Here is an 11,724-nt window from a genome sequence, read left to right as displayed (position 1 = left end):
TTGAGATATATGTGGCTCTCCACCCCTACACACACACACACACACACACACACACACACACACACACACACAGACTTCTATCCCTGCCAAAGAACCTGCTGCCTTAGTGTTTACAGGCCTCTTGAGAACTATTGACAATGAAATGGCTGGTAAACTCAGAAGACTACAGAGCATGTAACAATATGATGTCAATTACCTTTTTGTGACTGGTCTTCTTTCGTGTCAAAGTCTCCACCATTTGTTTTCCTTTCTCTGTTAATGTTTTTCCATCCTTTCCTTATGACTTCTATTTCTTTTTTTCAGATTCTTTACCTGAAATATAGATTGTTTTTTCACCTGATGAAGTTTATTCTTTATTGATGAACCAACCAGTAACAGTATGAGGGGGTGACTTGCTCTTGGCTCTTTGCTGCATTTATTCTTGTTTATTGCACAAAGGCTATTCTTTTTCTGTAAAAGACATTTTCTTTCAGCACCCTTTTAGATATTTACAATTTCTAGATATCAGTAAAGCATTCCTCCATTTTCAAATTTATTCCCTTTGATATTGTTTATTCGTTTAAAAATATTTGTTACTTTTCTACCATGTGTCATGCATTATGTTAGATATTGGAGATAAAATTGAGGCCAATTTAGTCATGATGATTTTTTTTTCTCATAAAGCTTCCAGTCCCATGCAAAAGATAGAAAAACACATAATGGCACTAAATTATAACACTGCATGTACCTTTCTTCCTTTCTTATGCTAACAATAAAATATGTTAGGTCTAAGAGTGATAAGGAGTTGCCACACCTTTGATACAGCAGCTCAGAATTAATTTTCACGTTAATTTACAGGAGATTTTTGTTTTGGTTTTTTATCAGAAGTGCTGGACATAACAAACCTAAAGAAACTCATTGGTAATAACAAAATAATAGTAAGGGTATTTAACACTCCACTTATACCAATGGATAGATCATCTAAGCAGAAAAATCAAGAAGGAAACAATGGCTTTGCATGATACACTGGACCAATAAGACTTAACAGATATATCAGAAGATTTCATCCTAATTAGCAGAATACACATTCTTTTCAAATCCACAGACAACATTCTGCTGAATACGTCACAAACTGGGTGACAAGTCAGCCCTGAACAAGTACAAAAAGATTGAGGTCATACTTTACGTATTTTCAGTCCACAATCCTGTGAAACCTGAAGTCAACCACAAGAAAAGATTTGGAAAGGCCACAAATATATGGAGGTTAAAGAACACCCTATTAAAGAATGAATGGTCTAACTAGGAAATTAAAGATGAAATAAAATGTACATGGAAGAGTTTAAAATGGAAACACAACAGTCCAAAACCTGTGGGATGCACAAAGACAGCCCTAAAAGGAAGTATATTGCAATACATGTGTACCTCAAGTAGCAATAAAAGTTTCAAATACACAACCTAACCTTACATCTACCTAAAAGAGATAGAAAAGGAGGAGCAAATAGCCTACAGTCATCAGAAGAAGAAAAATAATAAAAACTAGAGCAAAATAAATGATATAGAAACAAGAACAATAAAAAACAGTACAACAGATCAATGAAACTAAGAGCTGGTTTGCAAAAAAATTAATAAAATTGAGAAGCCCCTACACACACGTATCAAAAAGAAAAAAGACCCAAGTAAATAAAATCACCAATGAAAAGGAAGATATCAAAACCGACATCACAGAAATACAAACAATGATAAAAGAATATTATGAAAAAAATATATGCCAACAATCTGGGCAATCTGGAGGAAACATATATATTCCTAGAAATATACAAGCTGAAACAGGAAGAAATACAAAATTTGAACATACCCATAACCAGTCAAAAAATTGAATCAGTAATCAAAAATCTCCCAGCAAGCAAAAGTTCAGATACATACGGCTTCCCAGGAAAATTCTACCAGACATTTAAAGAAGAGTTAATACCTATTCTTTTCAAACTATTCCACAAAATAAAAATGGAAGGAAAACTTCCAAACTCATTCTATGAGGCCAGAATTACCTTTATTCCAAAACCAAAGACCCTACTAAAAAGGAGAATTACAGGCCAATATGCATGATGAACATGGATGCAAAAATTCTCAACAAGATACTAGCAAATCGAATTCAACAGTACATTAAAAGAATTATTCACCACGATTAAGTGGGATTTATTCATGGGGTGCAGGGGTGATTCAATATTTGCAAATTAAACAACACTATAAAACGCATTAAAAAATAATAAAGGGTGCATGGGTGGCTCAGTCAGTTTAGCATATGACCCTTGATTTCAACTCAAGTCATGATATCACAGTTCTGTGATCAAGCACTGTGCTGGGCTCTATTCTGGGCATGGAGCCTTCTTAAGATTCTTTCTCTTCCTCTCTTTCTGCCTTTCCCTGCTCGCTCTCCCTCTGTCAAAAGAAAAATAATAATAAAAGAAAGAATAAGAACCATATGATCCTGTCAATGGAGAAAGAAAAAACATTTGATAAAATACAGCATCCTTCTTGATAAAAAACCGTCAATAAAGTAAGGGTGGTGGAACATACCTCAACATCATAAAGGCCTCAACATCATAAAAGCCATATACAGAAGACTCACAGTTTTATCCTCAATGGGGAAAAACTGAGAGCCTTTCCCCTATAGTCAGGAACAAGACAAGGATGTCCACTCTCACCATTATTATTTGACATAGTACTGGATGTCTTCCCTCAGTAAGCAGACGACAACAACAACAACAACAACAACAACTAAAATGCATCCAAATTGGCAAGGAAGAAATCAAACTTAGTCCTCAGAGATGACACAATACTCTATGTGGAAAACCTGTAAGACTCCACCAAAAAAAATTGCTAGGATTGATACACGAATTCAGCAAAGTCACAGGATATAAAATCAACATACAGAAATCTGTTGCACTTCTATACATCAATAATGAAGTAGCAGAACAATAAATCAAGAAGTAGATCCCATTTGCAATTGCACCAAAAACCATAAGATAACTAGGAATAAACTTAACCAAAGAGGTAAAAGGTCTGTACTCTGAAAACTATGCAACACTTATGAAAGAAATTGAAGATGACAGAAAGAAATGGAAAAAATATTCTATGCTCATGGATTGGAACAACAAATATTATTAAAATGTCTATATTACCCAAAGCAATCTACACATTTCATGCAATCCCTATCAAAATGCCACCAGCATATTTTGCAGAGATAGAAAAAAAAATCCTCAAATTTGTATGGAACCACAAATGACCCTGAATGGACACAGCAATCCTGAAAAAAGAAAAACAAAACTGGAGACATCACGGTTCCAGATTTCAAGTTATATTATAAATATGCAGTCATTAAAACAATATGGTACTGGCACAAAAACAGACATATAGATCTGTGGAACAGAATAGAAAACCCATAAATGGACCAACAACTATATTGTCAAGTAATTTTTGACAAAGCAGGAAAGAGCGTTCAATGGGAAAAAGACACTCTCCTCAACAAATGGTGTTGGGAAAGCTGGATAGCAACATGCAAAAGATTGAAACTGGACCACCTTCTTACACCATACACACAAAAAAATTCAATATGGATGAAAGACCTAAATGTGAGACAGGAAACCATCAAAATCCTAGGGGAGAACACAGGCTACAACATCTCTGATCTCAGCTGGAGCAACTTCTTACTAGTCATGTCTCCAGAAGCAAGAGAATCAAAAACAAAAATGAACTATTGGGACTCCATCAAGATACAAAGTTTCTGTACAGCAAAGGATACATTCAACAAAACTGAAAGGTGGCTTCAGGAATTTGAGAAAATATTTTCAAATGACAAATCTGATAAAGGGTTACTTTCCAAAAGTTATAAAGAACTCATCAAACTTGACACTTAAAAATAAATAATCCAATGAAGAAATGGACAGAAGACATGAATAGACACTTTTCCAAAGAAGACATCCAGATGGCTAACAGACACATGAAAATATGTTCAACATCACTCATCATCAGGGAAATACAAATCAAAACCATGATCATATACCACCTCACACCTGTCAGAATGGCTAAAATTAACAACACAAGAAACAGCAGGTGTTAACAAGGATGCAGATAAAGGTGGACCCTCTCTTGCACTATTTGTTTGAATGCAAACTGGTGTAGCCACTATGGAGAACATATGGAGGTTCCTCAAAAAGTTAAAAATAGTACTACCCTACAGTCCAGCAATTGCACTACTAAGTATTTACCTAAAAGGCACAAAAATACAGCTTCAAAGGGCTACATGCACCCCAATGTTCATAGCAGCATTATCAACAGTAGCCAAACTATGCATAGAGCCCAAATGAGGTACATATAGTACATCAATTAATGAGTGGATAAAAAGGTTATACACACACACACACACACACATACACACACACAATGGGACAGTACTCAGCTATGATAAAAATTAAATCTTGCCATTTTTAACTAAGTGGGTTGAGCTAGAGTATATTATGCTAATTGAAATAAGTCATCCATAGAAAGACAAATTGCATATTATTTCACTCATATGTGGAATTTAAGAAACAAAACAGATGAACATATAGGAAGGGGGAAAAGAAGGAGGGTAACAAGCCATAAGAGACTCAAAGATAGAGAACAAACTGAAGGTTGATACTGGGGGATGGCCTAGATGGGTGATGGGTATTAAGCAGAGCACTTACTGTGATGAGCACTGGATGTTGTATGTAAGTGATGAATCACTGAATTCTACTCCTGAAATCAAAATTGAACTGTATTTAACTAACTGAAATTTGAATAAAAATTTGAAAAGAAAAAAAAATAATTAAAAAATATAAAAAAAACAAGAAAAATAAGTCCTGAATCGAAGTTTGATATGTCTTTATTCATTAGAAAAGTGAATATGCCCATACATAAAGTCTTGCTTTTAACCTTTCTTTCTATTCCCATGTATTTCAGGCACTTGTCATAGAGATATTTACTTCCAGGCATAATTTTTAATGTTTGCATTTTATGGCCAAAAAGCAGGTAATAGGTTTTGAAATAATTTCTGGAGAACCTGAAAATTATATTATTGAATACACGAGTAGCTTGATGAATTTAAAAGAAGAAAAGTGTTTATAGTTCTTCTCTGTAAAAAAAAAAAAGAGTGTATAAATAAAATTGATGTATCTTATGGGTGGTTTTAATATCACCTATTCCTTAATTCTAGAGTCTCTTTGTCAAATCAAAAAGTCAATGGAAATACTAACAGCTTAGTAGATTATTAATTATAAGCCTTTGGGTAGTAACTGAATCAAATAAGTATTTATTGAACATCCATTGTATATCTGTGGCAGCATATTGTTAGGAATTTTGAATGATCAAGGATAAGATATCTGGTAGATGATGCAATCAGAAATGTAGTGACCTGAAGGACAAAACTAAAATTGATGAAGCATTTATATATTATCTAGATTCTGCTCTAAATCTACAGCTTGGATTTAAAGATAACCATATTCAATTTTACCTAATTGTGACTTCCATAATTTTAGGAGTATAGTTGACAGAAAAGTATTGAACTTGTATCTAGAGACCTGAATTTCAGTTGCAACTTTCTCTAATTTGGGGCAGTTCACTCCAGCTCTTTGAGCTTTAATTCCTTTGTCTTTAAAAGAGGGAAAATATAACTTGCCCTGCAAACCTCACAGGACAGCTCTGAGAATCATATAAATGAAAGTGCTTTGTGATCTAATGTTATGTCTATGAATGTAACATCTTCTTTTCATATGTTTATTTGCTAACAAGTGTACTGTGGTTACTTTGGAGTATTTACTTGAGATGAAACAAATGTGGAACTCTCTTGTACTATTTATTATATAGCCATTCCATCCCTTTTGCAAATTTGATCAAGCTTGTCGTATTCTAGAATTCGTAATGGGCACTACACTGCTATGTACTTTGTACTTTAAGGAAAATACCTACAAAAATGATTTCACATTTGAATTATAGTTTCAAGTTTTATTTTTTTCTAATTAACAGAGAGGTGTTTCAGTGCCAAACACATGTGTGTCTTTTAAGCATAAAGTGAATGTGTCATAATCCTCCAAAAGTAGCCAAAATGCTATTTTTAAAAGGTAAGGCCTAGTGGTGTTCTCTGCCCACAAGAATATGTATTGCTATTTAATTGCTAACAAATTGTCAATTTCTGTCTCTGTGCATTTTTATCCTGAAAAACTATGTGCATAATTTCCTATGTTTAATGGAAGTTATAATACTAATCATTAAGTGTTTTGATGCAAGAGTATAATTTACCCCTTTTCCAGCCATATAAATAAATAAATATCCTTTGACATTTGTGGTCTTCCTTTTATTTACTCTTTTTTCCTTTTTTTGGTGTTCTTTTTCATGTTAAAGTTATCTTTTCTGTAACCATCCCACCCTCGCCCATGCCCCAGCCACTCCATGATATTTTTCAGTTTCATGTTTTATTGTGTTTATTAATTTAATTCTTCTCCAGTGTTTTTTACAATAGGCTTTTCTTTTCAAAATAAGACTTTAATTAAAATTAGATTGTCTTCTGGGGAGTAGGGGTTTGCTTCATTCTACTTGGATTTGTTTTGTTGGATGCATTTGTCAAGAACATGTAAGTTGGGAAAATTAAACCAAATAATTTCTCCATTAATATTATCTACTATTTAATGTTTTCTCACTCAAATGATTCGAGTCTCTTTTTCCTTCCTTCCTTCCTTCCTTCCTGCCTTCCTTCCTTCCTTCTCTCTTTTTTTGCATGGGGGAGGAAGAGAAGAGGAAAAGAAAAGGAAAGTAGGATCAAGAAGGACCAAGTGGGGCCAAGGAATGCAACCCACTGCAATGGAATGCTGACCACTTCGCCACCATTCTAGCAAAGAAGGGCCAAGACTCCCACAGAATCACAAATCTAGGGTTTGTTCATTTCGTTTCCAATATAATTTTCATAGTTACAAGAAAAATAAGGTGAAATATGATCTCTGACATAACTCCCTTCTTTCCCCCACATCCCCAAAACTATATTGGCAGTAGTTACATTATTATATAATGTCAGATTGTTTCCATAGGAGTGCCCTTACATCATGCAGTGATGCCCTACATAACTCAACCTATCCGGGTAATAATTTTACAGAGCTCTTCATTTAAAGGCTGCCGTGGATATGGCTATAGCAAAAGATGGTATAGTTTCTAATTGAGATTTGCTTTCTGAATACATTTTTGGTATTTATTTCACTAGGCAAGTGTGATCCTTCACAATAGGAAACATTTTTTGAATGCCATTTTGAAAAATGATATACAGTTCATTTGCACAGTTTATATTCTCAACAACATCTTTTTGGAATATATATATAAGTGCAACCATGTATATGGACATTTGAAACAATTTGGGGTTAAACTGCCTGTCAAGGACATTTGGAGACATGAGAGAGGCAGAAATAAAAACCAAGAAAGGAGTAAGCATGTTTAAGTGACTCAAAAATTGAGCAGCCATCTCTCTTTTTTTTTCTTTACAAAAAGAAAGAGAGGAGGGGCGCCTGGGTGGCGCAGTCGGTTGAGCGTCCGACTTCAGCCAGGTCACGATCTCGCGGTCCGTGAGTTCGAGCCCCGCGTCAGGCTCTGGGCTGATGGCTCGGAGCCTGGAGCCTGTTTCCGATTCTGTGTCTCCCTCTCTCTCTCTCTGCCCCTCCCCCGTTCATGCTCTGTCTCTCTCTGTCCCAAAAATAAATAAAAAACGTTGAAAAAAAAATTAAAAAAAAAAAAAGAAAGAGAGGATATTCCATTAATATTTCTCCTAAGTAAATAAAGTCTTTGGCATTGGCACCCTCAAAGCACAGACAATTGTGTGTGTGTGTGTGTGTGTGTGTGTGTGTGTGTGTGTTTCTAAAATGGATTCTGGTTCAGTCTGTCTCACTAGCTTGTTTCCCCTTTCTCTTTCTTTGAAAACACACACACACACACACACACACACACACACACACACACACACATTCCTTTTAAAGATATAGTTTCTTCCTCCCATGTGTCAGAATAAATCTCTAGTTTGGAGAAATATTTTAGTACTGATTTTAAGTCTCACTGTCCCCATAGGTTCTGCTCCCCTGACTTGTGCTAGATAACACAACAATGACCTGAACTCAAAGTTTTAAAACCCATAGAAATTTCTTCTGGCTGTGAATTACTGTCACTGATATTTTGATGCTGATATATTGTAGGTGAAATCCATAAATGCAGTCCTAAATATCAGGCATTTGGATTTGTCAGTTTAATTCAGGCATTGCCTTAGTTAATACTCAATGTACTGTATTTATGCAAAAAGAGAGGGGGAGGACAGTAGCAAAAGACATTTTCATTCTGCTATGAATATTATCAGACTTTTGCGGTATTATAATCAGTGCATGCAGAATAGTACCACTCCAAACAGTAAGCTGGTGTTGAAGTCTGGCAAAATAAGCCCTTAAAAGCTCATGAGCTTACTGCTATTCACCTGGTGGATTCTTTTCATCACAAAGTTGAGTGAGTCCATTAAGCTTATGTAACACAAGCTTCAAGGTGATATGGAAAGCTCTTAAAAAATAAACTAAGTTTCTAAATCAGGAGTATGCATTATGTGCCAAACACTGAAATAAGCCAACAATTCTACCTATAGTTGTACAATAATGATAATCACATTCACATTTTTTATTTTATTTTATTTTATTTTGAAATTTATTGTCAAATTGGTTTCCACACAACACCCAGTGCTCATCCTAAAAGGTGCCCTCCTCAATACCCATCACCCACCCTCCCCTCCTTCCCACCCCCCATCAACCCTCATTTTGTTCTCAGTTTTTAAGGGTCTCTTATGCTTTGGCTCTCTCCCACTCTAACCTCTTTTTTTTTTCCTTCCCCTCCCCCATGGGTTTCTGTTCAGTTTCTCAGGATCCACATAAGAGTGAAAACATATGGTATCTGTCTTTCTCTGTATGGCTTATTTCACTTAGCATCACACTTTCCAGTTCCATCCACGTTGCTACAAAGGGCCATATTTCATTCTTTCTCATTGCCACGTAGTACTCCATTGTGTATATAAACCACAATTTCTTTATCCATTCATCAGTTGATGGACATTTAGGCTCTTTCCATAATTTGGCTATTGTTGAGAGTGCTGCTGTAAATATTGGGGTACAAGTGCCCCTATGTATCAGTACTCTTGTATCCCTTGGGTAAATTCCTAGCAGTGCTACTGCTGGGTCATAGGGTAGGTCTATTTTTAATTTTTTGAGGAACCTCCACACTGCTTTCCAGAGTGGCTGCACCAATTTGCATTGCCACCAACAGTGCAAGAGGGTTCCCGTTTCTTCACATCCTCTCCAGCATCTATAGTCTCCTGATTTGTTCATTTTGGCCACTCTGACTGGTGTGAGGTGATATCTGAGTGTGGTTTTCATTTATATTTCCCTGATGAGGAGCGACGTTGAGCATCTTTTCATCACATTCACATTTTAAAGCAAAACATTTAAAAGTACATTTCCTTCACAGTACTAAACACACACATACACACACACACACACACACATGCACACACACACACACACATAAAATCAGTATTCCAGCTTTGATTTGAAAGAACTGAACTGAAACTAGCAGTCAGGAAGTGCTCTATGATTTGCAAGTGTTGTCATCAATTATAAATCCTAATCCAGCCCTTGATAGGCAGGTGAAGAAGAAGAGTTTTTCAGGTGTTTTGGTATAATGAAATACAGAATGTAAGAAATGTGAGCATGTACCAATATTTTCATAGATATAGTATCTCATCTATTTTAGTACCCAGTTTAGTGCAAGGAAAATACAGTACATTCATCAAAAGTAGTAAAGGGTGTTAAAAATGAATATGTGGACCTATGACATCATTGAACACATTGAATAGTGCTGGGTTTTTTTTTACATGCCTGAGCACTTTATTTTTTTTTTTTTTTTTTTTTAATTTATTTATTTTTTATTTTTTTTAATATATGAAATTTACTGTCAAATTGGTTTCCATACAACACCCAGTGCTCATCCCAAAAGGTGCCCTCCTCAATACCCATCACCCACCCTGCCCTCCCTCCCACCCCCCATCAACCCTCAGTTTGTTCTCAGTTTTTAACAGTCTCTTATGCTTTGGCTCTCTCCCACTCTAACCTCTTTTTTTTTTTCCCTTCCCCTCCCCCATGGGTTTCTGTTACGTTTCTCAGGATCCACATAAGAGTGAAACCATATGGTATCTGTCTTTCTCTGTATGGCTTATTTCACTTAGCATCACACTCTCCAGTTCCCTCCACGCTGCTACAAAACGCCATATTTCATTTTTTCTCATTGCCACGTAGTATTCCATTGTGTATATAAACCACAATTTCTTTATCCATTCATCAGTTGATGGACATTTAGGCTCTTTCCATAATTTGGCTATTGTTGAGAGTGCTGCTATAAACATTGGGGTACAAGTGCCCCTATGCATCAGTACTCCTGTATCCCTTGGATATATTCCTAGCAGTGCTATTGCTGGGTCATAGGGTAGGTCTATTTTTAATTTTCTGAGGAACCTCCACACTGCTTTCCAGAGCGGCTGCACCAGTTTGCATTCCCACCAACAGTGCAAGAGGGTTCCCGTCTCTCCACATCCTCTCCAGCATCTATAGTCTCCTGATTTCTTCATTTTGGCCACTCTGACTGGCGTGAGGTGGTATCTGAGTGTGGTTTTGATTTGTATTTCCCTGATGAGGAGCGACGTTGAACATCTTTTCATGTGCCTGTTGGCCATCCGGATGTCTTCTTTAGAGAAGTGTCTATTCATGTTTTCTGCCCATTTCTTCACTGGGTTATTTGTTTTTCGGGTGTGGAGTTTGATGAGCTCTTTATAGATTTTGGATACTAGCCCTTTGTCCGATGTGTCATTTGCAAATATCTTTTCCCATTCCGTTGGTTGCCTTTTAGTTTTGTTGGTTGTTTCCTTTGCTGTGCAGAAGCTTTTTATCTTCATAAGGTCCCAGTAATTCACTTTTGCTTTTAATTCCCTTGCCTTTGGGGATGTGCCAAGTAAGAGATTGCTACGGCTGAGGTGAGAGAGGTCTTTTCCTGCTTTCTCCTCTAAGGTTTTGATGGTTTCCTGTCTCACATTCAGGTCCTTTATCCATTTTGAGTTTATTTTTGTGAATGGTGTGAGAAAGTGGTCTAGTTTCAACCTTCTGCATGTTGCTGTCCAGTTCTCCCAGCACCATTTGTTAAAGAGACTGTCTTTTTTCCATTGGATGTTCTTTCCTGCTTTGTCAAAAATGAGTTTGCCATACGTTTGTGGGTCTAGTTCTGGGGTTTCTATTCGATTCCATTGGTCTATGTGTCTGTTTTTATGCCAATACCATGCTGTCTTGATGATGACAGCTTTGTAGTAGAGGCTAAAGTCTGGGATTGTGATGCCTCCTGCTTTGGTCTTCTTCTTCAAAATTACTTTGGCTATTCGGGGCCTTTTGTGGTTCCATATGAATTTTAGGATTGCTTGTTCTAGTTTCAAGAAGAATGCTGGTGCAATTTTGATTGGGATTGCATTGAATGTGTAGATAGCTTTGGGTAGTATTGACATTTTGACAATATTTATTCTTCCAATCCATGAGCAGGGAATGTCTTTCCATTTCTTTATATCTTCTTCAATTACCTGCATAAGCTTTCTATAGTTTTCAGCATACAGATCTTTTACATCTT

This window comes from Neofelis nebulosa, chromosome X, assembly GCF_028018385.1.
Source record: "Neofelis nebulosa isolate mNeoNeb1 chromosome X, mNeoNeb1.pri, whole genome shotgun sequence".
In the NCBI taxonomy this organism is placed as follows: domain Eukaryota; kingdom Metazoa; phylum Chordata; class Mammalia; order Carnivora; family Felidae; genus Neofelis; species Neofelis nebulosa.
The sequence above is the reverse complement of the archived record's forward strand: the minus strand, read 5'-3'. Positions refer to the sequence as shown.